Below are 27,945 nucleotides of genomic sequence, written 5' to 3' on the forward strand. Positions count from 1 at the left end.
GCAAAGTAATCAATCTTTATCATTGATGTTTTTTTTATAATTTTTAAAATTGATATGTACTGTTTAATTCACAAATGTCGGTTTGTATAACATGTGTGTCACTGTCAACCAATGTCAGTTTTTCTATTATAATTGTGTCAAAAATATTTCCGGCCCGCTTTTTGACACTATTGTGCACCCTCTGTCCGAAATCTTAGTTACGGGCCTGTTTTCGATTTCCCTACGAAAATGAGTTGCGCTTCCTTGCTTTAAGAAGCAATGGAAAAATTAACTATGTGCATGTGTATTATATGGTATGTGCACTTTCTATTCACATTGCAAGCACAGAACAGACGCAAGTATACCATTAATTACAGCGTAAAGATAGCAAAGAACTTTTCATGTTTTTACTTAAAGTGTGATCGAAATTTTGCAAATCATTGTAATCAATCAAAACAATGAACATGTAAACTAGGGTTTTTGCTGAGATTTAACAAATTTAGTGCAAAATTGACGCGCTCTAATTTTTGCAATTCACAGACAGCGTTTTTCTAGTCTATATATAATCGGAACTTTATTGTTAATTCTTATTTAATGAATATTGTTTTATAATATTTCTATAGGTATTTTCGGGCATAAAAATTTACGAATTTTCCAATAAACTCCGAATTTCTCTAAATGTATTTTTTTCATCTTGTTAAAAACACGACCAGAAATAACTATTCAGCTATTAAATATTGCCGAGCTATATAAAAGTGCTTAATTTTGCACGTTAATTTCAAATTAACGAGCGCTTTTCTACAACATCTCAGATTTGATTTGTGTATATAAGTAGAATTTTCCTCGATGTAATTGAATATCTCTAATTTTTGATAATCTTAAAATCAATATCAAGTTATAACATGTTATATTGATAATCAGTGAGCTTGAATAAAACCAGATATTGGTGGAAAAAATTAGATCTGGGTTCAATAGTCGTACTTTGACTATACGCCTTGGCCTGGACTTAAGTTGTTTGGTGAGTTCCGGGGTTCCGGAAATTTACCTAGATTTTTCCAGCTTTATGCAGAAATCCTCACGTGCGTCGTGCACATCAATGAACCTAATTCGGTGAACAAGATTGAAAAAAAATTTGATGAAAATTACTAATTATAAGCTTTCTTATTCTTAGTCACTAGTATATTCCTTAATAAAAAATCTACAAAACTGTGAGACCCCTAGAATCGGTGATATAAAAGTAACCTCAATAATATATGCGCGCTCACGTCGTTTTTAAATGTATATATAGTGCGTAAATTTCTTAACCTAAAAGTAATTTTCTTTGAAGATCCAGTTTTTTTAATTGTTCTTGTATTTTTTCTAGGTAAGTGTGATCAACCAAATTGTGAGTGAAACCTTTAAAGATGAACAAAGAAACTGAGTTTTTGCAACCAACAATAATTTTTAATCCCTGAATCTTTGTAACCCGATTTTATAGACCTTTGATATTTCATTAAGTTATGAACTATATTAGATTAAATAATATAAGTATTAAATATTAAAGCTTTACACCGTCAGGATGCACAGATATTGGGATTAGAAAATTTGAGTTAGTGGCAAAACTCACTTTCTTAGTCTACTTGCATGCATATGAGAAGTGTGTCAAAGGTTGGAAATTTTACAGACTGCACTTGAAACAAATGTTTTCAAAACTGACGCTTAAACTATCGAACAGGTTGGCTTTGTTGCGTAGTTAGATACTGTAATAAGATCCTGTTCCTATAGGTAGTTCCATTATGTAAGTAGGATGCATTTTATAATTTGTTCTCTTCTTTCAACCATCAATTCGTCTTATAAAAGATATATCTTTGATAAATAATATTTATTACTTTTTGCAAAATAAACAAAAGTTTCACCAGAGCCTGAAAATCATCTTGTTAAGTAAAATCTTTCATACCCATGTACATTTACTGTGTTTCATGTTAAACGGACAGCTTAAGATTGTAAATTTTGTCGAAAAGTCGTCTTGCTATTCCAAAGTGTTCTGGGTTTCGCTGTATAATATTAAGGCTTGATAATTTTTCTAGTCGCAGTGCTTGTCTTTTATTTTATGTGACGGTGCCACAGGCCAACTAATAAAACACGAATAAAGGAATTTTTTTAAATGCTTTTGCGTTTTTTCAAAAAAGTGTTTAGAACTTCCCCCCCCCGCCCCCACCAAAAACAGCATTACAAAAAGGTAACTTAGAACAAGTTTATTCAGCGCAGAATTCAGGAATAAGTTCACATAAAAATCATAAACTTTGAAAAATGACATTCACAAAGCTATGATTGAACAGAAACTTGGGTAGTTCACTATATGTATATCTATCTATCTATCTATCTATCCACTATCTATCTATGAATCTATGAATCTATCTAGAATCTATCTTCGAGAATATCTGTGTTTCTTTATACATCGACCAGAAAGGAAAGTCATTCTAAATAGTTTTGATATCTGCATAAATATTCGCTAATTCAAATGTACTATAACTGAAATTTCTTAATTTTCAAATTACCTAAGTTTGCGAGGAAAAGTACAAGTTGTAAAAACCAGATGTGCTATAAAACATATTTAACAAAGTACATCAAGGAAAACAATTAAATACAAAATGAATGCTAGTCCAATAGAATTACTTTTGGATTCAATTGAGAACTTTTAGGGTTTCATTTAGAATTTTATCTCATTAAAGTAATATAACAAATACACAAATTTAACTTGGTTTGGCTTAGGGTCCCAACTAGAGCAAATGAACGCAAAGTTGCACACATGATTGCTTAATTTTACGCTGAAACATTTGTTGAACTTTCGTAAAGTGTTAAATAACTGCCAAAACTTACGCAACATTTAAGTAAAGTTAGCGTAAATTGCATTAAAATTGAGCGAAGTTACTTGCGACGATAAACTAATTCCGTTTGCGTTGTATGTTTATTAATTTAAAAAAAAATAAAGAATTAAAAATACAGCAACGCAGTGACAATATTAAGTACAAAACACTGAAATCTAAACTTGAGAAAACATTTATAATAAAATGTAAAAATAAAATCCACGCTGTGTTGAAGAATTTCTAAGACTTCAGTAAAGATTATATTAAAATAAATATAATTTTTTATTTATTTGGAATTCGGAGATAAAAGTACAAAAAGAAACGTCATTTACAGTTTACACAGATATATATTATGTATAGAAAATGAATTCTCAGAAAGTCTAGATACTATTTTTGAAAATCTTTTCAGTTTTGCTTCTAACCTTGGAATTACATTGGTTTACACCATCAGGTTGTAAAGATATAAGGATTAGAAAATTTTGTTGCTTCAACTCAAATCCTCGCAAACTTTTTTACTCTTGAAAATTTTGCACCCAAAATGTCCAAATTTTTCTGCAAAATGTTTTGTGCAGACTTTGTGTCAAGATCTTTTTAAACAATATTTTTTACTGATTTCTGAAAAAAGGCATGTTTCCTGGTATTCTTTTAGATAAGTCCCTGATTACCATATATCCTATTATTCAAGGGTATCCTGTTATCCTGGTATCCTGGTATTCTGTTATCCTGGTGTCCTGGAATCCTGGTATCCGGGTTTCCTGGTATTCTGGTATCCTGTTAAACTAGTATCCTGTTATCCTGGTATCCTGGTATCCTGGTATCCTGGTATCCTGGTATCCTGTTATCCTGGTATCCTGGAGTCCTCGTATTCTGGTATCCTGGTATTCTGGTATCCTGGTATTCTGGTATTCTGGTATTCTGGTATCTTGGTATTCGGGTATTCTGGTATCCAGGTATCCTGGTATCCTGGTATCCTGGTATTGTATCCTGGTATCCTGGTAAACTGGTATCCTGGTACCCTGGTATCCTGGTATCCAGGTATCTTGGTATCTTTGTATTTTATGTTTCCTCGTATCCTGATATCCTGGTATCCTGATATCCTGGTATCCTGGTATCCTGGTATCCAGGTATCCTGGTATCTTTGTATTTTATGTTTCCTGGTATCCTGATATCCTGGTATCCTGGTATCCTGATATCCTGGTATCCTGGTATCCTGGTATTCTGGCATCCTTAAAAAAATTAAACAAGTTATTTTGGAATTATACTGAGATTCCTTGTTTGTACTTAACGTGCTTGAAATCGAATACGTTTGGGACTTTGTTTTTAAATAAGTTTGTGAAATTCTAAAGTTCAATTTATTTATTGAACTTTGTAAAAAAAACCTTGACTGGGTTTAATGCGTAAAACCTGTACTTATATGACGTAGTTACTGCAGATTCAACAAGTTTAGGAAAGTTTTGAACAAATTATATTTTTCATTTGCTTTTTCAATCTTTCTCTATTTTGCCATTTTATCTGCAGCTTCTTTTTATTTGCTCAAACTATTTCTTTTATATGTTAAAGGTACGGTTAATTTAAATTAAAATTAAAGCGTTCGTTCGATAAACAAGTTATGTTAACCCACTCTGGACTAACCAGGGCGAGATGCGTTTGGTTTCTTCAATTCTTGTTTTGATCTATAATTCTTTTAACTTTTTCATTTAAAACGCAGATGTCGAGTAAAAAACTGTAAAAGAGACAAATGCAAAAAAAAATTTATTGTTCTGTCAAATTGTGTAAGAAATGTACGATCATAACTCCTGGATCGATTTGCCTCAAATTTATATTGGGGAACTCGTTAAAATACGGGAATGCTCTTTGCTTTTAGTTTAAAATTTTAAAGTTTAGTTTAGTGACTTTTTTTCAGGCAAAGTTGGGTTCGCAAACATCATTTTTGTAAAGATGTTTGTGTGAGAAAATCAAAATGTCTGATAATGTACACTTAAAACTCATTTAAAAGTACAAAAATAATTAAAAATGAAATAATGCTGTTTGACTAAAAGTTCTTTATGTTTGATATTTGAATACAGAAAAGCTACCCTTCTAGACCTTCCTCCCTTATTCATCCCTTTTTCTTCCTTAGTCCTCCCTTATCAACCTATTTCTAACCCTATGATATCTCCAAGCCCACCCCGGCCTTCATGCTATCTATCTGTCTATCTACCAACCTATCTCTAATATGTAGAGCATTAAGACTATAAACTGTCCAAGTGATAAAGGTCCGACTGCTCATTCATAAGGATTGAACTCAAATCAGGCCATAACCATACATTTGCCAGTTTCAAGAGACTGTCAAAGGAAATTTGCACATTTTTAGTTTTTCTTGATTAAAAATCAGGTTATTTAAAATTTTGCAAACATTTTTGCATATTTGAAATGGCATGGTCAAGCAAGGGCTTTTCAAAAATGTATAATTTTTCATTTTTTTGACAAATTTTTTTTTGCAAACATTTTTACTATATAACTGAATTTTGCGATAAAACATTCAATTTTTGCAAATTTGCAAATTTTTTTGCAGATTCTAAAAGTAGAGCACAAGAGCTTTCTAATGATGTATCATTTGTCATATTTGGACATAAAACATGGGATTTAGAGGGGGGGGTCAAATTTCCCCCCCTGCATATCCTGGTTTTCAAGTACCCCAGCAGGGATAGGGTTAAGAATATCCCATTCTAGAGTTTTCAGCTCTGAAGACATTTAAAGTTTAAAGGGAATTTCAACGTATTTCAACGTAACTTAAATGGACCCTCAATTAAGACTTGCGAGCCCGATTTACAATGGAACCATCAACACTGAGAAACATATCTGTTGAATTATGTAAGTTTCCTTCTCTAAATCATTTTAACATGCAGAGAACCCAGAATGAAAAATTTTCTATTTTCAGACAGAAAATTTGAAATATCTGTGTTATTTTTGCTCATATTTTTGAAGGCTGTCTTGGGATAAAAAATTCTCAATAAATTGAAATATTTGTATGAGCAAAAGAGAAGAAAATGAAGTAATGCGGAAAACAAGACAAATATTAACCGTGACTGGTTTGCATGCAAGAATTTATATGACCTACTGAACTCGAGGTGGCAGAACCTTAAATGTAGGAAAACATTCTACAAAGGCTATTTTGTTTTAAGTTTTGTAACATTTCATACTCATTTACTAAACCATTTTCATAAACTTTATTAAACGTTGTTGCTTAAAAAGAATACACAGTAATTTTGAAAATTTCTGGTGCTCAAAATGTTTTTGAAAACTTTGAATTAATTAAATAATTAAAAAAAATAAAAAGAAGCTAAATGTTTATCCTGCAGTCGACTCCTCCCTCCCCCCACACATCTATGTTATCTGCGGCCATGATTTCAAGCCTTAAATATCCCAAATGGTTATACATACATGTTGCGCTATACAATATTTAATTCCATATGTTCAGTGGGACTCCTAGTATAAGGAAAACTGGATGAAAATGCAAGAACTAGTTTTCTGTAATAGCTCCAGTTTTTTATTGGTTTCTTCCCGCACACAGAGGAATATCAGCATCATGTTCTAGGGTTGGTATGTCGTGGGTTGGGGGAGGGAATAAAAGGGCTAGTGAGGGGGGGGGGAAGGGGAGAGGGGAACAAGGACATGATTTTAGGTTTTGATACACATGGTTTGCAAGGGTGTGGCTGAGAATATTTGTGCAACCGGATTCTCATAAGAACATCAGTACATGGTTTTATGCTAAGAAGACGGTATCTATACTGAAAGAGTACAGTGTTCGAAATTTCTCAAACTAAAATTTATTTTGTAAAAAAAAAATTAAATGTGTGTGCTAATCATTTTTTGATATTCAGTCTTACAGAGCGTCCCATATCCTATTAGATTATCTCCAACTTTAATGGTTAGGGTGTAAGGGAGGATTTTTAAAAAGTTCCAAAGGTTTGTCGAAAAAATGTTAAAACATAGTTATTTTTACTTTTTACCAATATTAACGTATGACACATGTTATTATATCTATTTTTAAAGGCCTTTTAAAATACATAAGTCTTAGCCCTGTAGCTTAATTAATAAAAAAGTTATTAACCATTTCTGATTTTTTTATACACCGACTCGTTTGATCATTCTCCGACCTAAATTCATCAAAAAAAAAAATGAGCAAAATTTGTTCACAACTATGATATTGAAAAAATAAAGAAGTTTTAGCGATCTAATTTAAGCTATTTTTTTAAGTTATTCAGAATAAACCACTGCACAGGGGTGGGTGGAAAACAACCCCCTCCCCCTAATCGTGATAGGGTTAAATATCAATTTAGAGATATAAACGATCTAATATGATATGGGACACCCTGTAGATATGTACGAATTTAACAGTGGCAAATTACGAAGTCCCGTGCAATTTTTCTTAATTTAAAAAAAAGCAAATGATGCCGATTCTTCCAGAGTTTAACTTTTTAAAAATTTAATTTAAATTTTAATAAAATCGGAAAAAAATAAGTAGTGAAAAATCAAGTATAAAAATCGTTCCGAATATATGAACTTTGAATATTTCTATTTATTTTCATATTTTTCGGATATAAACCAGGTCTTGAGGTACAATAGTTTGAATATTAACATGGAACTAAATTATTTTAATAACTTTAAAAATTACAAGAGCAATGTTAGTGTTAAAGGTATGTCGTGGATTCCATAGAATGCTTTCAAGTTATATCTAAGGTATCATTCTAACTAGTTCTGTGTCTTATCATCTCATTCATCTATTATCTATGTATCTAAATATCTTTTTTATCTGTATCCATCTATCTAAGTCATCAAATTTTCCTTTTTAAGATCAACTGTTCTTTAACTTTATATTGATTTACTAACAACCAATTGCAGCTTCCAGTGCGGAGAAATTGCACAAATAAAATGAATTTGCAGATTTGTGCATTTCTGCACTATTGCTGCCCCTCAGAACTATTTAGCAAATTTTTGCAACTTTTCTATATTTCATAAAACTTGAATTTAGCAACCAATTTCTTGAACAAAACAAACATTTCTAAATTCCTGATATTTTTTTTAATTGTAACTGGGACAGTGTTTTAAAGAAATCAGAATTATTGGTTTTGATCCACGTACCTCGCAATATCTCAAAAGATATTTTTTCTTTTTCTTCTTTTATTGAAATTTCATATTTTTCTTTATCTGCTAAGCATGAGATATTTCAAATAAACCATCACAATTTACTATGTCGTTTGGACCCGCCTAACCAGGGAAGGTTGTTTTGATTAGTTGGCCCTAAGTAAGTCAACAAAATTAATATAATTGGATACTCTCATCAAATTAAAGAAAGGAATTGAGTCTTTGCCGCAAATTCCGTTTTTGTAAAACCTATATCTTTGCAACCTTATGATGTAAACCTTTAATTTTTCAAACTTACATTATTTGATCTAATAGCATTCATAGTTTGAAATATTAAAGGTCTACGACATTGGGTTGCGACGATATTGAAATTTAAAAATCAGAGTTTGTGGCAAAAACTCAATTCCTTTATGGGATACACTGTTAGAAAAACCCGCTTACAATCAACAGTATTTAGTTCACGCACCAAGCCATGATGATCCGTTGTAATATATCAACGATAATTCTGCTTGATATCAATTTACGGCCTGTACGCTAAATTCTAATTACATTCACTTGAATTCTACTTACTTCAATCATCAGAAATCGAAGCAAGCATAATCCTGCTTACTTTAATTACAGTGATCCGGCGTTCAAACACGTACCGGCACTCAATTCAATCAGAATACTACTTGGATTCTGCATTAACCAGAATTCTGCTTACTTCAATTAAAATTTTACTCTCTTCAAGTAAATTCTAAGAGAGATCAATAATGTATGTATTTAAAGTATCTTGAATAATACTGACATTGCTTTCTCTCAATTCTCATTTAAAAATTTGATGTGATTCTAATTTTACTTATATCAACTAGTGTTTAGGCTAATTCAAGTAAAATCATTCTGACCAGAAAACATCAAATTTCAAACGATATATCAATGAATGTCTTCTATATACTGGTTATATTGGCCTGAAATATGATGACATTGAAAATTTACAAAATGGCATTTCTAACAGTGTAGGTAAGGAGTTGATTGGAAGGTTGGAGCTTGTCAGGTAAGATCAGAGGCATTAACGAAGATAAACGGTGGAGATAAATAAGTTAATAAAGTTTATTTTTTTAATCTCCGTGTCTTCTTTTTCTCGCAATTAAACCTCTCAAAATGTTCGAGATATTGACACCATTAAAAAAAATATTTTTACAGATATCGTTACTTTTAGGTCAATTTCTATTACATTCAACAATTTTGAAAATATAGCGGATGGAAAGCTTTCAAAATTTTTGTTTAAAACTCATTCTAGCTCATATCATTTTGTTCTATTTGGTCCAGCTAGAACCGTCAACATATTTTGGAAGAAATTTTTATTATTTAAATATGCGCCTCAAAATTGAGAGTTTTGTATAATGTTTGCATTTAATGAACTAAGAACTTGCTACAAACTTTCATTTAGCTTATATCTTTGATAGTTTCAGGGGGTTTACATCATCAGGGGTTGCAAACACACTGGAATAATTAAAAAATAGTTTTCTTTTCGTCAATTCTGATTTTGACTACAAAAAAAGCTTGCATGGTCCAATGGAATTCTTCTAAATATTATAAAATAGACAAAAGGTAAAAGGAATTGAGTCTTTGCCGCAAACTCTGATTTTCAAATCCCGATTTATTTGCAACCTAATGTTGTGGACCTTAGATATTTCAAAATACGAATTTTGCTGGATGAAATAATCAAAGTTTGATATATCAAAACTTTACACCATCAGGTTACAGAGATATAGGGAATAAAACATTTGCGTCAAAGATTCAATTATTTTATGAGGTATGACTTTGTGCCCTCGTAGGTCCTATACATTTGGTTTTAAGTAAAGTATAAGGAAGGTCAATTCATCCTGTTAAATATTAGAAATTAAAAATATTTTTGCTCCTTTCATTGGCTCTTCAATAACAGGTTTTATGATTAAAAACAAATAAGATCTTGCGTACAATTTACAAGTCAAGTCAAGAAAACATCTATGCATAACACATAGTTTTCAAGCATTCAGTTTTTTCTTTTTGCTGACCATTTTATTATAAATATTATTTATTAATATGTAAACGTTTGAAGAGCTCCTGTAGGTATATGTATCTTGTAACCAATAATTACAGATGTGGATTAAGATGAGCCTGTCCAGACGATTTTACTGAATTTTTTCCATCCTTTTTCTGGCTCACGTACAAAAGGTAGAATTACAAAAGGTAGAATGACAAAAGGTAGAATGACAAAAGGTAGAATGACAAAAGGTAGAACAATCAAAAAGTAGAACGATCAAAAGGTAGAATAAATAAAAGGTAGAAGGTTCAAAAGGTAGAATTACAAAAGGTAGAACGTTGAAAAGGTAGAATTTTTTTGTTATTGAGAAGGAAGAAAATTTTCTAATTTTTAAAGAAAATCCGCGAATTATAAAAAAAAAATTCACAAAACTGCATTTCTCGGTTGAATTCAGCATGGAGAGGTTGGTCAACTATGGGTGAATCAAAAGAAGAAAAGAACCATGATTGACGACCAGAAATATGAATATAATTTTGAGAAAATTAAGAATGGAACAGAGTTCAGCCAGTGGTGCAAACAGCACTGAGAACGCTCGCAAACAAAAACAGAGAGATAGACGTACTAGCATTAAAAACATGACTGAAATGTATATTAAAATCCCTGCACCAGACTTTATGAAACAGCTTGCCAAAATTATTGGCATGGATTAAAATCATGTACATTTGTAAAATAAAAATTATTCCTAACAAATCAGAAACATTATTTTTTGACTTTTTTTTGACATCTAAAATAAATTTTAATTTGGAAAATTCTACCTTTTGTACGTTCTACCTTTCGTAATTCTACCTTTTGAACATTCTACCTTTTGTTTGTTCTACCTTTTGACCGTTCTACCTTTTGTCGTTTTACCTTTTGTCGTTCTACCTTATGATCGTTCTACCTTTTGTAATTTTACCTTTTGTACTGGAGCCCTTTTTCTTACATTAATGGTTTCCTGTAACTGTGAACTAAATTACGAAATTTAAAAAATCGCTTATTTATCAGCAAAACTTGGATTAACGTAAAATAAGAGATTTTTTGTTAAATATGAACGATATTTGTTGCTTATTGATCAGATATTTTTGTTTCTGCTAAATTCTAACAATTTCCATGATTGTCTCTCTGCAGGCCTCTTTTCATAAAAACCCAAAATTAAAATGATTAATTTTTAGCTATAAAAAACAAGGAATTCTCATTCATGCCTGATCTGGCAAAAGTGCAAAGGGTACCGTTGTTAATTGAACAAGTCAAGTAGAGGGTCTGGAGTCCCTTTAGGCAGTGTGCCACTGATATGGTTAACTACGCTGAATCTTGAATACTTTCACCCTTTCATGAATTCAGCCATGGGTCAACAAACTCACAAGATTCTCTTCCCTCTCCTCAATTAACTGAACCTTTACATTCGTTCTGTTTTTTTTTCATTCAAACTTATCTTCGTCTACCTCTCTTCTTTAACACCTCTTGGCATTATTCATGTAAATCTTATATCATTTATTGTAACATAGAAAATACGCATTCGTACGTGGAAAGATTTCAGAATGTTACCTAATACGCTTAAAAATGAAAAGTAAAATCTACCCTTAGCGTCGTAAAGTCTTCATGTCAGTGGGATTTTAAAAACGAGGTCTTAGCTTACAACTCTACCAAATTAGGTCGGTCTTTTTTGCCATGTCATTTTTTCGAGACACACAAGCAATAAAAAACTAATCCTTATATCTTTGCAAAACAATGTCATAACCTTGGATATTTCAAACTGTAAATTTTATTGGCTCAAATAATCTAAGTTTGAAAAATCATACGTTTACACCATCAGGTTGCAAAGATTAGAACATTTAAGTTAGTGGTAAAGACTCAATTCCTTTCTTCATTTGTATTTGTTTCCTAAGCACTGGTTTGCTTCTAATGTAGGTGGTGTATCTGTATAGGTTGAATAACTGGAAGGGTATTATCCCTAGTCTATACAGGCCCTGCCGTAAAAGTCTGGGAAAAGCACAAAAACAGGTTTCATTGAACTCAAGGCTCACATATTTTGCCAAAATGAAGAAGAGTCATTAACCTAGAGACGGAGCAACATCCCGCCCCGACCGTTACATCACTAAACCAAGCAAATACTTTACTGCGCAGGTTGACGCTTACACTTCTTCAGCCAATCAGATGCAAGGGTTCTTAGCTCAGTTTTGTTTCAACCAAAGAGAACGCTGGTATTTTACCCGCGAAATAGCTCGGTAGGTAGACGAACTTTGGCCAGGTGAGTAAACTACTCTGCGCTCTCACCACACTCTCTCATAGAAACAAAAATGCGTCAAAGAATGCCCCCGGCGCGGGGCTCAACAACTTAGGTTCAAAGACCTCCCTCTCCAAGTACTTGGTACATCTGTTGGAGTTTGACCATATATGTATACAGGATGTCTACATTCACAACGTTCAGTTACCTTTAGAGGAAAATGAAATAAAATTGCAGGTGGCCTAGCTTCCATGTTCTAAATAATAATTATCCAATCAACCTTAAACAATTGGCTTCCTTTATTTCCAAACAGTTGATAAGTTAATTATAATTAAGGTATTTAAGTTAAGGAACAATTATACTACTTATTAATTCAATTATAGGCCAAATTTTTTTTTGCCTGGTGAAAATGATCGACACCTGTTTAAATCATGCAGTTTTTTAGATTAAGTACTAAATCCTTTTTAAATTGTCAAATTTAGAGGCTTGCTTAATAATTTTGTTGAGGTATTAAGATTCATCTACACCTAGCCTATGCTTATTTTTTTCCATTACTGAAAATGTACAATGAATGTAGTAGAATTTACAATTCCAAAATCTTAATAAGTCATGATTAAACTCAAAAAATTAATAATTAATAATAAATGATGAAAATTTAATTTTAAAATTTACAAAGGAATTGAATCATTGCCAAAATTCTTATTTTCTAATCCTTATATCTTTGCAACCTGATAGTGAAAAACCCTTTTTTTTGAATTAATCAATTGTTTTAGAACTGATGATAACAATATTTATTATCTTTGTGTTTTAAATATTTGTATTTTTCTGACTAGGATTGAAAATAAATTTAGCCGAATCTTTCACGTATTCAATCCAAGCATAAATAGTGGATTCTCGACATCCTGGTTCCGGCTTCCCTGACAACTCTTTTACCCTGATACCCCCCACCCTTCTCCCTTCTCCTACCCATGGATTCAGTCATAAAAAGACCGGGTCGACTTTAAAGTGTCGCAACGCCTTGGGCTTTGATTTGATAAACTCTAACTCACCTATGGTTTTCTGTTGCCCTTTACATGTCCGTTTTAGCTCTTTAAAGCCCTTATTGTTAGCTTTGGTTTTTAAAAAGTAATTGGAAAACTTTTCATCGATTTTTGCTGAAGAGCTTGCAACCTTTAAATCACAGTGTACCATGATACCCCCCCCCCCTTGCCCTAACCTACCCCACCTTCTGGGTTTTCCAGTTCGCTTTGTGCTCTTTGTGCACACTTCCTAATTTCAATACATTGACATTTGGATTTAAAAACAAAATATGAATGAAAATCTAATCTTTTACAGGTTTTCTTGAACCTTTCCGAAAAATTAATTAAGTAAAAGTGTTAATCCCTGTTTGGTATGTTCTAACCTCGATCAAGCCTAACTCTAGAACGATTCGGCTGAAAATGATTGGACACCTTCTTTCTTTCCAATTACTTTTCGATCCTTCTATCATGGTGTATAGCTGGCTGACTAACCAAACTCTTCTTACACGGGATCTGAGTGAGTGACGCAGCATTTTACAAGATTTTGTACAGTCCTATAGAGCTCCTTCAGCTCACTGGTCTAAACCAAGGCCGTTGCTATAGATAAAACACTTTTTAAATTCATGAAGACTAAAAATGTAAAATCTTCTTTTCGTCTTTTCATCTTAGTCGCGTGCTCACTCTTTAGAAATTGACCCCGCCCAAACCTCCTCTGGTTGAGTATAGGGCCCCCCAGGTATCCCCTCCCCGTACCATGTCAAACATAGTTTAACAATGGGTATACTTTCAGCACACAGTGTAGAATCAATGACCCATGAGAAAGAGCTAACAATAATGCTTCCTTTATGTGAGAATTGTGCGGGGCATTATGCGCTTATCTCGTGGAATATACAGTGTGCTTTACTTTACCTGTCAAGATTGTCACCTGGGCACACAGGTCAACCGATATATGATACCAACACTTTTCAACTAAATTGTGTGGCTTTTGTTTTAACTTTTGGAAAATGAGCTTTGAACAAGGCTTTTATGACATGAAAAATTTGTTTTGTTTCCTGATTGGAGGTAAATAGTCTAACAATTGTTTTGTTTCCTGATTGGAGGTAATATTATATAATAATTATAATAATTATATAAGGAATTCCTTGAAAATTCTGACTGAAATATATACACTACAAAATGAATTGTATCTAAAAAATCAGACATTTATACAGATATGGTAAGGGGGAGACTTCAAAGATGAATAGATCAAAATCACTTTTTTAGACATTTTGCAAATTGTATTTTCAAAATATATTTTTTTTGCCAATTGAAGTCAACGTTTTATTTCAAAAGTGTTATGGAGACCAGCGTTTACTTTTGGTAATATTCAGTTATAATATTTCAAAATTGTTGTAACTTAAAGTATACTAGTCTTTTAAGGCGCTTCGCACCCATCTTTTATTTCAATTGTGAACATGTTGTGTACATTGTAAACAAAAAGAAAACAAAAATTCGCGGATTCTATAAACAAATTTTGTTGTTTTTAAAAATTTTATAAAATCATATTTAGGAGCTCTTCAAGAAAGTCCGAAAGTTAATAAAAAGAAAAAATTGCCAAGTAAGTTTACACACAACAAACTAGTTTTTAGTTTAAGAACAATTTGAATCGTTTATACAATCTTTTCTGTTTTATATTTTGCTGATCTGAGACGATGTTAGGGAAAATGTAAGTTAATGTTGGAGGGGGAGGGGAGTGAGGTATGGAGATATTTCTTGAAGGATTTACTAACTATTTACTGTTACTACTCTATAATATATAGACCTGTACTTTCAATCCTGGCAGCCTGCATATACAGGCAGTAACTAGGCCTATACATAGGTATGTGTATCTATCGATCTTTGTAGGCCTAACTATCTACCGATCTAAATAGGCCTTGCTATCTATCTATCCAGTGCGGATCTTACTAAGCAAAATGAAAATGTCTAGACTGCGGTGCAATTGTTGCACGTGGAGACACCTGCGCGAAGGCCGCGTAGAAAGTTTATTTTTGGATCGAGCAAACAAATTTTGCCCATGTGTCACCTTGTGGTCATTCAAAGCATATGGTGTCCCTTTATCTAACCTCGCATCTTTGAAGGAAAATTTTAATGATAAAAATATTTTTGAGTTTAAAAATATTCTTTCAGAGTTAAAATTTAATATTTTTAAAAAAAGATGAAAAAGTCAAGACTTGGAGGCGTAAAGCGTTCTGAATTTCACGTAATTGAATTAATGCATTCATTCAAATTCATGCACGGTTGCATGACTTCCTTCATTGTTTAACTTATTCCAAACTGTAAATGAATTTGACAACATTGTGATGCACTGTCATGAAAGATAAGAACCATAAATATATTGCTACAATTTACTCTCTTAGAAAAATAATAATCTTAAAAGGGATTTAGTGCTCAAGGACTTTATTGTAAAAACATTTAGTTTTTTTAATATTACAGATTCGATTAAAGGATCATTTAAACGTAATAATTGTTAAAAATATAAAATGAACACTGTAAGACACCGAGATCCAAACAGCTATAAAAATTGTGCATCAATTTTTAAGACTGGGTTTACTTTAAAGTGGCGTAACACGCATCGGCTTTATCTTTCCCTCCTCTTAACATTTTGGACCTATAACGAAACGAAATAATTTTGTAAAGAAGTAAGTGGCAAGATTCTTTAAGATTTTTTCGTGAACGCTTGCACATTATAGATTACTGTGTAGAAAATCGAGATACTTAAAACATTTTGAAAAGAATAAAATTGTATATATCTCTTAGATTAAAGCAAACTTGTTCGTATATATTATTTCAATTAAAAATATATTTTATTGTTCACTTATTTACTGTTTATACTCATCGAAACGCCCAACAAAAAAATAACAGATCCCAAAACTTCTGAACAAAAATGTTATTATTTTTATAAGTATTGCACTTTTTGACAAAACATTTGCAAAAATGAAATTTGAGGGAAACCAGATGAACAAGATGGTTATATAATAGATTTGTGCAACTAAATCCATTTACTAAGTCTTCAATAACCTATAACTTTTATGTGTACATGGTCAATCTTGATATTTTTGTATCAGTAATGCCAAACAAAAAGTGTACACATTACACAAGTAGTACTTATAATCTTGAATATAAAAAGATTATAATTTGTCACACCCTTTGTATTGAAAACTACCGGTTTTACTCATACAACTGTGAACATTGCGAAAAAATGATTTAAGAAAATTATATTTAATTTTTAACAACCTCTGGCCCACTAACCATATAATCAAATAATAAGTCCAAATTTTTTGTAAGAAATTTACATTTTATCCTTTTCATTATTTTGTTATTTTGTTTTTATTTTTATTTGTGTTGTTTTGTACATGAGATGATGTTTCTAAAATGTTTGTATCTTAAAATTTGTGTGATAATTAACCTAAAACTGACAAACTACTAAACATTTAAATATACAAATTCTTGACAGTCTAGACTGTCTGATTGACAGCTGGTCGTAGAACCGACTAGCGTTGAACTATATACTCAGACATAATTTTAAATTAAAGGGATTGTTCGCCTGTTTAATTAACAAGATGAAAAATATCCAATTTTTTAGATAAGAAACAAGCACACAATGAATCCTATCTTACTGCTCCAAGATGTTCCGCAATTCAACTTTAAAAGAACTTTCCTTTAGATCAAGAAAAGAAATATGTACACTAGGAATCAGCAAGGATGGTGTAAGGATAAGTTCAAGAAATATGTAAACTAGGAATCTACTTGGATGGTGTCAGGATGAGATCAAGAAATATGTAAACTAGGAATCTACAAGGATGGTGTCAGGATGAGATCAAGAAATATGTAAACTAGGAATCTACTTGGATGGTGTCAGGATGAGATCAAGAAATATATAAACTAGGAATCTACTAGGATGGTGTCAGGATGAGATCAAGAAATATATAAACTTGGAATCTACTAGGATGGTGTCAGTATGAGATCAAGAAATATGTAAACTAGAAATCTACTAGGATGGTGCCAGAATGAGATCAAGAAATATGTTAACTATGAGTCTACTAGGATGGTGTCAGGATGAGATCAAGAAATATGTAAACCAGGAATCTACTAGGATGGTGTCAGGATGAGATCAAGAAATATGTAAACTAGGAATCTACTAGGATGGTGTCAGGATAAGATAAAGAAATATGCAAACTAGGAATCTACAAGGATGGTGTCAGGCTGAGATAAACTTTGTTTAGATCAAGAAATATGTAAACTAGGAATCTACTAGAACTTACCTTACACTAAAAGTACAAAAATAAACTTTATCTATACTTTATTTGAATATAAAGTATAGATATTAAAGAGATGCTTATCTTTTGAAAATAATCTCAAAGATGTTCCATAGCACCAGATTCACCAATCAATGCTTGTTTTATAATCAAAGCGTTTGTGAGAAAAAGTGTCACGGCAAGAGATATATCTAAGCAGTAAGATTGGATAAGTTTAGTTCCTATCAATAGATAAACAGTCCCCGTAAACATAAAACCTTGGAACTGCTCCCAGGCTAAAATATGTACTTGGTCAAAGTACAAGTTCCAACCAAAGCCCTTCAGAGATTATCATAAATAATTAGTATTTCAACTGACGGAACTAATATTGTACTTTCAAATTATTCAATATATATTAAATCATAAATATTGCTTTACATCTGAGGAAAGCATAATAAACTTTTAAAGTGTGAGAGTTCTTGAAAGACAATTATTTTTTGTTTGGTGAAACTAAATGTAAAATTGAAAGGATTTCTTAATGGTCAAAAAAATTAAATCTAACGGAAAGCATAGCATAGCAGAACAAATAAATGTTTTAGGAAACGAATACGAACGCTAAAAAATTATGAATGTACAAAGTAAATAGATGTTAGACTTTGAAAATATCACCATAAGATTTAAAACAATCAAGGGAAATAAAATGCTGCTTTTGTTTTGTAAACTGCGTAAAATGCCTTAAAATTGTCCGGTCTGATTGGAGGTTACTAGGCGAGAAATGCAAACTGTGGCAATTTAGAGATCCTGTTACAGGGTGTCCTACAAAACATCACAGTAGCAAGACGACATAAAAATTGTTTTTAATCTTTGAATTTATTTGTGACATTTAGTTATAAACTTACTTTATCATGAAGGATTCTAGAAACAACAACCATAAAATTGTCCCAGCCCTGGCACTATATTGTCCCAGCCCTGGCACTATATTGTCCCAGCCCTGGCACTTCCAAAATGTGCTCCGCCTTTTTTGTGCTGTCAATATCTCAAGTAAAATTGAAAGCACAAGACAGACAGACCATATTTTGGAAATCCCAAGCTGACTAGGGGTATTTTGTGATTATTGAATCTATAATTATACTTCTACATGTAGGTTTAGGAATAAATGTTGCAAATTATTTCAAAGATTAAAGGCGACCTTCAAGCAAAGAGAATAGAATATATATTAGAGGGGAATACTCTGTAGATTTACTCACATCAGTTTTCAGGCTTCCCATCATCTTTCTATGGTAACGTTAGTTTCTTTGACACAAATCTGTAAGGTTAGATTTAGGCTATATTACTAGTTCAACCTTCAAGCAAAGAGAATAGAATATATATTAGAGGGGAATTTAGACAATCTCTCGGTATGGATTTTTTCAGTCCCTTTCAGCCTGAAAGGGCTTTCAAAGTGAACAAAACATGTAAATGTTCACAAATTATATGCAGTAGAGTACAATAATACAGTATGTTCCCTTGACTATCCATTTCAATTTCGAATTTTTTAGAGCTGTTAAATAAACTTTATAATGAATTAGGTGAATAAAAAGCATCATTTGATTTATAGATATAACGGAAAATCATCGTTTGTAAAGTAAAAGGCATAGAGTCTATGTAAAATAATCATTGGTCAATTATGAAACCAGCCGATTTCATAATTTGGTTTTCTTTTAATATTAATTTTAGATTTTCCAAAAGGTTAATAGCATAATAATGTGAAGTACGCCTGCAGTATGGAAACAGTACAACAAAATGGCCGTTTTACACTTTTTTCTTGGAAATTCCCCAATTCCCCTCTAATATATATTCTATTCTCTTTGCCTTCAAGTCGCCTTGCTACTACCATTTTTCGTGGGACACCCACCCTGTAGCTTACTATGCATCAGAAGGTGGGTTGCTGCAGGGGCGTATAGGAGGTATGAGGGGAGAGGTAAAATGCCTAAATCTTGTTAATTTTTCAAAAAAAAATGTTTACTGAAAACTAATAAAAATTTGAATATAAATCTACCTCCCCCTTCCTGTTAAAATGCTTCAAGCTAACGGGGTATTGAACTACTGGAATTTTTATGTGTTAAAATCATCTAGAAGAATGTGTGAGTGTGATGAGGGATATAAAACAGAGAGTAAAATTGATATTTACACCCTAATGTACTTTTAAAGATAAGAAAGATTAAATAGAAACAGTTTATGTTTGCAAATCATGAATTTTCAAAATTTCACAGATTTCAGTTGAAGGGTGACAATGGCCTATTCTTGACTTCTTACATGAAAATCTCAATGAAACTGAAGAACAAGGCGGTGTGGTGGGGGGGGGGGTAATTGATAATTTGCTTTCAGTGGAAACAATTTTCGAAAGTTTTTTTTGCGAAATTCACAATCAAACACACGAGTGACACAGAGTTTTGAACATTCAGCGCTCAGTTTTGGGCGGCATGAGATATGCTTAGTTGAGATACTATAATGTAAAAAATAATATTATTATTTGTACTTTGAAAGAACAGTACCTTTCATGTCAAACAGTTATTCTTATTCGTGAGATATTAAATATTAAATTAATTAAAATATTTTGCATGAAATATGAAGATTATGAAGAATATTAATTTCAAGGATATTTAAAGGATACTTATGTACAGGGTGTCCCAATAAACATGGGAATTCAGTGACGAATTTGATATCGTCTTTTCAAAAAATTCTTTGATTTAGTATAGTGATGCCTACTAAGAAAGCTGTAATCTGTGAGAGTTTCGTCTGCTATGTTCACATTTTGTTTGTTTATGTTTTGACTGCATATGGTTGTACTTAGTAAAACGAGAAAGTTGCAGTATACAAACAGAGTTAACTTGTCAGTCTTCACTGTACATCTTGTGGAGACATTATAGACACACATTTACAGTCTTTTACCCTTTTCATAAAATAAATTCTAGCAGACATAATAATATTATGGCTGTTGAAATTATGTATTACAATGCTAATTCATAACAAAGACGATATCCAATTCGTCACTGAATTCCCATGTTTTTTGGGACACCCTGTATTTTATTCCAAGTGAGGAAATAATTGCAAAAGTTAAAACTCCCATGGGGAAAACAGGAATTTACAAGGACGGTAAGATGATCTTCAAGGATCATATACATAAATCATAAAGTATTTTTTCCATAAGTGGGTTATTCATGAGAAAACCCTTATGATGTAATTTTGTCATCAATCATTGTCATTAATGATGACAGAATCAAAATGGGCATGTAACCCCTTCAGTCCTTATACGGACCAAGAGCTAAGACGTAACCAGCTGCAGTGTGTATCTTCAGTTCTCATACAAACCCGGAGCTAAACTCAGATTGGATAGTTCTATTGATGATGAGTCGCCAACTTGGAGAAATATTTTTCGTTAGAAAATGCCAACACAGAAAACATGGTTTGAATGCATGTTTGAACGGATGGTATAAAACTGAAGCCACTGTTGCCCCAAATCCTAGTTTGAATTCAAGGCAATAGGCATGAACCACGGCTTAGAAGGAGAAAATAGGATCTACCTGGGCTAAAACCGAAATGGAGTCAGTATTCAAGAAGAGTCCAAAGACGGAAGATTGACTCGTTGTACGAGACGAATGAAAGGCGGAGAGTCCGTCAGCGAGCTCCGGCTTTCCATGATTCATTAGTATTATTTTATCTGTTCATTTTTTACTTGTAAATACATTTTTTCCTATACTCTGTAGATTTACTCACATCAGTTTTCAGGCTTCCCATCATCTTTCTATGGTAACGTTAGTTTCTTTGACACAAATCTGTAAGGTTAGACTTAGGCTATATTACTAGTTCAACTTAGTGACCTATAACCTCTTCTAGATTTGAGAGTATTAGAAAAAAATGTGTTTGTTTACATGCTAGAGCTCTAAATTTGAAACAAATTCAAACATTTTTGTTCTTCTCAATAGGAGTAATATGATTAAAGATTTCAATCTAACATGAAATTTACTTTAATTTGATTTGCGTCAGGCTTATTTACTTCTTGTTCATAAACTATGCAAACAAACGAGCCCTAACCTCAGATAAGTAATTGTTGTTTACATAAATAGTATTAGCCCTAGAAGGTTGGGTGAAGGGGCGGATAACGGTTGGGGGGGGGAAGGCCTTTTAATAAATCTATATCAACTTCTCAACTGAAACTTATTTTCAAGATTTTTCCTTTAACCCCATTCCAGCTGACGTTTTACGGAGATATCTATTGGTCTGAGGCTGTTCACATTTTTTTACTTTTTTAACTAATACATGCATCTTACATTTAGCTGAAAGCGGGGCTTTTATACCTTCTGCCTGAGCCCTCAGACAAACTACCTGAATGCCTTATTTTACCTGTACCCGACTAAATCTATATTTAGACCTAATTCTGTTCATTTGATATCAACATTTGACATTCTTCAGCTATTTTGAAGGCCTTGAACAAAAGAAAGCAGATTTCACAATTTTTGCGAGGAAATTTTGAATCGATTTTTGCACAGATGCCTTTAAAAAGAATTTGCACATTTTCAGTTTCCCTTGAATGCAAATTTAGTTTTTAAAATTTTGCAAAGATTTTTACAGATTTCGCCGTGTCAAAAGCTTCATAAAAGATGTATAATTTATAATATTTCGCGCGCTTTTTGTTTTTGTCCATTTTTTGCTTAATAACTTGATATTCAAATATATATTCAAAATTAAGCAAATTTGCTATTTTTTGTCAGGTTATATAAGTAGAGCCCAATGGCTCTCCAAAAGTGTATCAAATGTTATATATTTGTATTGCAATAGGCAAATAGAGGGGGGAGGTCCCTGGGACCCCCCCCCCAGACATTTTTGGGTAAACCAGACAGACGGCACCCTGAATAGCTTACATTTTATGTTTAAATCATGCAAGGGCATTTTTCAAAATTATTTTGTATTAATTTTGTGTCAATAATTCTAGTTTTTATTTTTTGCAAAAAAGTTTTCTAAAAAATCCCGGGAATGCAAAATTTAGGACTTAAGAAGATACGGAAAATTGTTTTTCCAGAAACTTTTTTCCCTGTGACTTTCTTACATAGAAATTCTAAATTAAAACTTATGTATATGATATAAATATATGACATAGACAAACATCGTAAAAACTTTATATATATTTCTGAATTTTCTGGGGGTTGGGCAGGGTTATAAAAAAAAGATATTAGATTTTCTGGTCCCCGCCTTTCTAGGGTTAAGGTTAGAGTGTACTTGTATTTCCCACACAAAAAGATATTATCTAAGTATTAAATATGGACAATCAACAGTTTTCAAAAACAAAGATTTAAAGATACAGAATGGTTAACAAGGACTATTACTTAGATTCAAGGTTCTAACCTAAATGTGACTAGTGTATTTTGTTAAACATTAAAAAATTTGGCAAACATTAAAGCCTTAAAGCGACATCGTCTTAACGCTAAATTTGAAAAATTTTCCTTGATAGTTCACGTAAACTTAAAATATTGCATAGGTATCTAACAATTTGTTAGAACATATAACAGTTTCATATACCTAATATATACTGTTCACAATTTCAAAATTCATTCGGTTGCAAACACTATTTTCGGATTTTTATAAATAAAGTATAGTTTCATTGTGCTAAAATGTTTTTTTCATACATTAATTTGTCAAAAAGTAAGTTTAGACTAAATATGGTATAATCTCATTTTTCATGATCGTTGGCAACTGTACGCACCAAATGCGTTTGAATTAGTCTTGTAGTCACGTTCTTTAAATAGGTTTACGTGCAAGGCACATTTTATATACCTTGTGAGTGGTGCCTATATATATTCCCCCCTTAAATTATAAATATGACTAAACAGGACAGCACAATTACGAGTACCGCATTGCAATGGACTATTTGTGAAACTATTTGAACACTGCAGAAAAGGTTGAACAGGGGCGTACGAGGGGGGGGGGAACCCTGGCCCCTTCCCTACGCGGTCTGTCATTCCAAACAATATGTTCGTAAATTCGAACACTGGTTTCGTCAATTCGAACACGGTATTCGTCATTTCGAACACAGTGTTCGTCATTTCAACCACAGTGTTCGTCATTTCATGCACACTGCACAGTGTTCGTAAGTTCTAACACTGTGTTCGTCATTTCGAATACTGTGTTTGTCATTGCGAATACTTTGCTCGCCATTTTGAAATAAATACAGTTTATTGTGTCTTATTCAAACTATTTTTTTCTTTTATTTTTTTTACAGTCTGTTTTAATATTTTAAACTTTTTCATAAATACGCTGTTTTCATTTCAACCCAAAAACGATACTGTAAAAATTACACCGATTTGAAAAAGAACATTAAATCTGAAAATGAATCTGTTTATATAGAGCATTTTACATGACTAACCAAAGTTGAAATCTATTATATTTTTATCATAGCTCCTTGTATTGAAAAGCCATGGAGAAGAACGAACATGTTTTGAATTTCTATTATGTTACAGAATAATTTATCTTGGTCATACCTGTGCGTTGAATGCAAACTAGTGAAGCTGCGATGTCACAATGTCGTACCAGTAATGTATTTAAATAAACCGTATGCTTACGGTGTATATGTCCGATTCATTTTAATGAAACTCTTATTGCCGTCGTTACATAAAAGTTTATGGAGTACTGGTGTAAATCAGATATGCCACACAGGTCACTTAAAATTTTATTACTTAAAACAATGTCCTTGACTACCGGATTCATCATGCAAAAAGTGGCCAGATCTATTAACATCCTACATTTTTAGTATCATGAATTTAATTCTATAAGTTTTAATAAAGATTTTGATTTAAACAAGATTAAGATCAGTTTCTACCTATCAGTGATCTATGAGCAAATTATTTCATTAATTAGACAATTAAGTTGATTAATTTGATAGTTTAGTTTCTGAATATAAAATATTTAAATTTCCTTCATGCGGACTAATTACAAACATTCATGATACAAAATTTTTTTTTAATGTCTAAAGAAATGAACCCCAATCATGAAACCAGGTATATGATGCTGGACGTTTTTACGATACTCTCTTAAATTTTGGGCTTTACAATAGTTCTTGGGTTCCTCATTCAGAAACTCACAAAACCTCTTTAAAGTTCACGCAACCTCCCACTATGATGATATTTCATTATTTTGGGTTTTACGTCTTCATCGCGTAGATCCATGGATTTTAGTCTCTATACCCAACGGGGGCTTTTTCTACTAAACCCTATCCCTGCTGGGGTACTTGAAAACCAGGATATGCTGGGGGGGGGGGAAGGGCCCATGTTTGATTTTCAAATATGACAAATGATACATCATTGGAAAGCTCTTGTGCTCTACTTTTAGAATCTGCAAAAAAATTGCAAATTTGCAAAAATTGAATTTTTTATCGCAAAAATGTAAAAATGTTTGCAAAAAAGAATTTGTCCAAAAAATGAAAAATTATACAGTTTTGAAAATCCCTTGACCGTGCCATTTCAAATATGCAAAAATTTTTGCAAAATTTTAAATAACCTGATTTTTAATCAAGAAAAACTAAAAATGTGAAAATTTTCTTTGACAGGTTGTTTGCAAAAAATTTGCAATTCTTTTTTCGCAAAACTTGCGCAATCCGTTTCCTTATGTCATAGGCTTTCCAAAAAGCTAAATTTTATCAAAATCTGACAAGTGAAAGTGGGTCAAAACAAAGATTTAGTTTGTTTCAGGAAAAAGCAGTCATTCAGGCAGTGAGGGCTTTGGGTTTGTAGGAAAAGTCAGAAAATTTCAACAGCCTCAGACCAATACTTTTTGAGTTATGTAAAAAAAACTACAGGGGGGGGGGTCAAATTGACCCCCCCCCAGCAGGAATAGGGTTAACTTTTCTGCGACTATTTCGTAAAAATGTTGGTTGATTTTATTTCAAAAGTGAAATAATTTAAAATTCTTTGCATGTCGATAAATTTGGTATTAGAAATCTTTGATAATAAAAAATTTGCTACATTGATAACCAGAAAACTCTGAAATATGAAGACGACTTTAAAGAATAGATTTATAACTTTAAAAAGTTCAATGAACAGAAATTGTGCAATGTAAACAGACCTATTTCTAGTAAAACTATTTGCATCACAATGACATCAAATACACTTAAGTATTGCTATAAATTCGTCTTCCTTTTCCATTGTTTTCTAGTTATATTTCCATGTATTAGTGCTTTTGGCTTCCAATGGGATTTTGACTAAAATATAAGCTTTTAGACAAAACACCTTACATTTCAAGCTTTTGAAAGTTTGATGCTTACATATCAACGTGTATATATCAATAATATACATTTACTATTTTTGTGTAGTATTAAAAATGATTCCAATTTTAAAACCCCTTTTCAGAATATATTTTTGGACTTGCTCTTAAATTAAAAATACATTTACTGTTTTCCTTGCTTCTGATGTTTATTTTTAACTGATTCCAAGTTGAAACAACATGAATATTTTCCATTTATTTTTTAGAAATGTTTTATCGTTTTAACATTTCATTATTACTTAATTTAAAACTTTTGTTACCATTTTAACAAAGTTTTTTTTTCAACCCACGAAATTGATAAATTATCTGTTTTAAATTGATTAATTAAAGATTGTATTGCTACCAGTTTGTATTCTATATGCATTCTTAACCCCAATTGAAGGTTTCAGATTTCTTTGAAAGTACGAATATAAGTTCATTAACTGCATCTGTTTTTCAATAAGCGCTACCGTCTGGTATTGTGCACTATGCAGTGTGCATTTTTATTGCAAATTGTGTGGTGTATGCAAGTTTAAACCGGCCGTTGGTCATGCTTAGAGTTTTTATAGTTTTATTTTCGGATTCTCATGAATGTACTTTTCATTAGAAATATTTAGACCAGTTTTGCTTACAGTGGTAAATAGAAAACAGTGAAATGATTGCCGTCTTCTTTCTTTTCATTTTAAATATAGCTCAGAATTTCATTATTTTGATCATTTTTGATTTTTAAAACTGTGCCATTTGAGACTTTTTATTTGAGAAATATTTTAGTTTTATTTTAAGAACAAAAAACGTATTATTAGCATAGAAGCTAAAAAATTACAGTTCTTCAAATCGACATTATTCAATTAAAATACTGAAAAATCCCCCTTGAGAAATATATATTTTCGAATTAAATTGAAAAGGAAAACGATCGAGAGAAATAACATCCACTAAGGTGTCATTTTCAAGTCTTTAACACTACTTTTTGTCGGAATCTTTTGCAGATTGTGAGAGTAAATTAGGAAAAGGAATTTTCTACTCGATGAAAATAGATTTTTAAAATACTTTGTTTCGTCTTAACTTGTCTTTTATGAGCTGAGCTGTAACATAAACATGGGACGATCTCCAGACCTCTTCTAAGCGTGTAATAGACCTAAATGCACTACTTGTAACACTAATCTTTACAGTCAGGTGTCACAATTAAAGAAAAGAATTTCAACATTTAAAATAATAAGTTCAATAAAAGAATAGTGTTATTTTATTTATTGTTAATTGTTTTATTTTATTCTATATATTTAAGGATATTATTTTAAAGATTATATTTAAAGGAATTCTTTAAAGATATCAAAATCTTTCAAAGTCTTGATGTAATACAAAAAATCGGTCTGATAAAGGAATATTAATTTTTTTTATTTTATTCTTGGTGTCCCCTCATTCGTGTGAAAAATAGATTTTAAATGTTATTTTCAAAACTTCTTTTTAACCCATTTTTGGTGGAAATTGTGCCCAGTTGGTAGCCGTTTTATAGTTAACTAACATATTACACACCGGACTAACCAGAGTGAGCAGCATTTGGTTTCTTCAATTTGAAATCAAACGAGTTTTGGTCTTTACTTCAATAATCATTTACTTTACGGATTTGTTTACGTTATACAATTTCATTCAAAATGCATATGGCAACAAAAAAGTATTTACTAAAAAAAGGGTAACAAATTATGTTTAATGGGTTAAATTGTGATCGAAAGTCACAGCTTTCTGGAATATTGACAGAACCGTTAAATCCACGTGATTAATCAACATTTAGACTAATCTCTCTCTTTCTCTCTTTCTACACAATCTTTCACACATCTGAAACGATATTTACTATCAGGAAAAAATCTAAATGTAATCTTGTCCCATTTTGGGAGTTAAAAGACAGATGCAGCATCTGCTGTATAGTTTGTTTAAATGATCCTATTTCATTTTCAAGAATTTGACAATTTACAAGATTAAGTTAAAAGTTTATGACTAACCAACTTTTTTTTAAGATTAATTTATACGTGTATAAATTTAATTCTTTTATTTTTTTCTTATGATAATATTGCATTATATAATATTATTAATTTCTTCGAAGAAAGCATGTTAGATAAAGGATGTCTTTTAGCATATCAAAGTGAGAGAAGGGGGGGGGGGGGTTTTA

This window comes from Eurytemora carolleeae, unplaced genomic scaffold (assembly GCF_000591075.1).
Source record: "Eurytemora carolleeae unplaced genomic scaffold, Eaff_2.0 scaffold125, whole genome shotgun sequence".
NCBI classification, from domain to species: Eukaryota; Metazoa; Arthropoda; class Copepoda; order Calanoida; family Temoridae; genus Eurytemora; species Eurytemora carolleeae.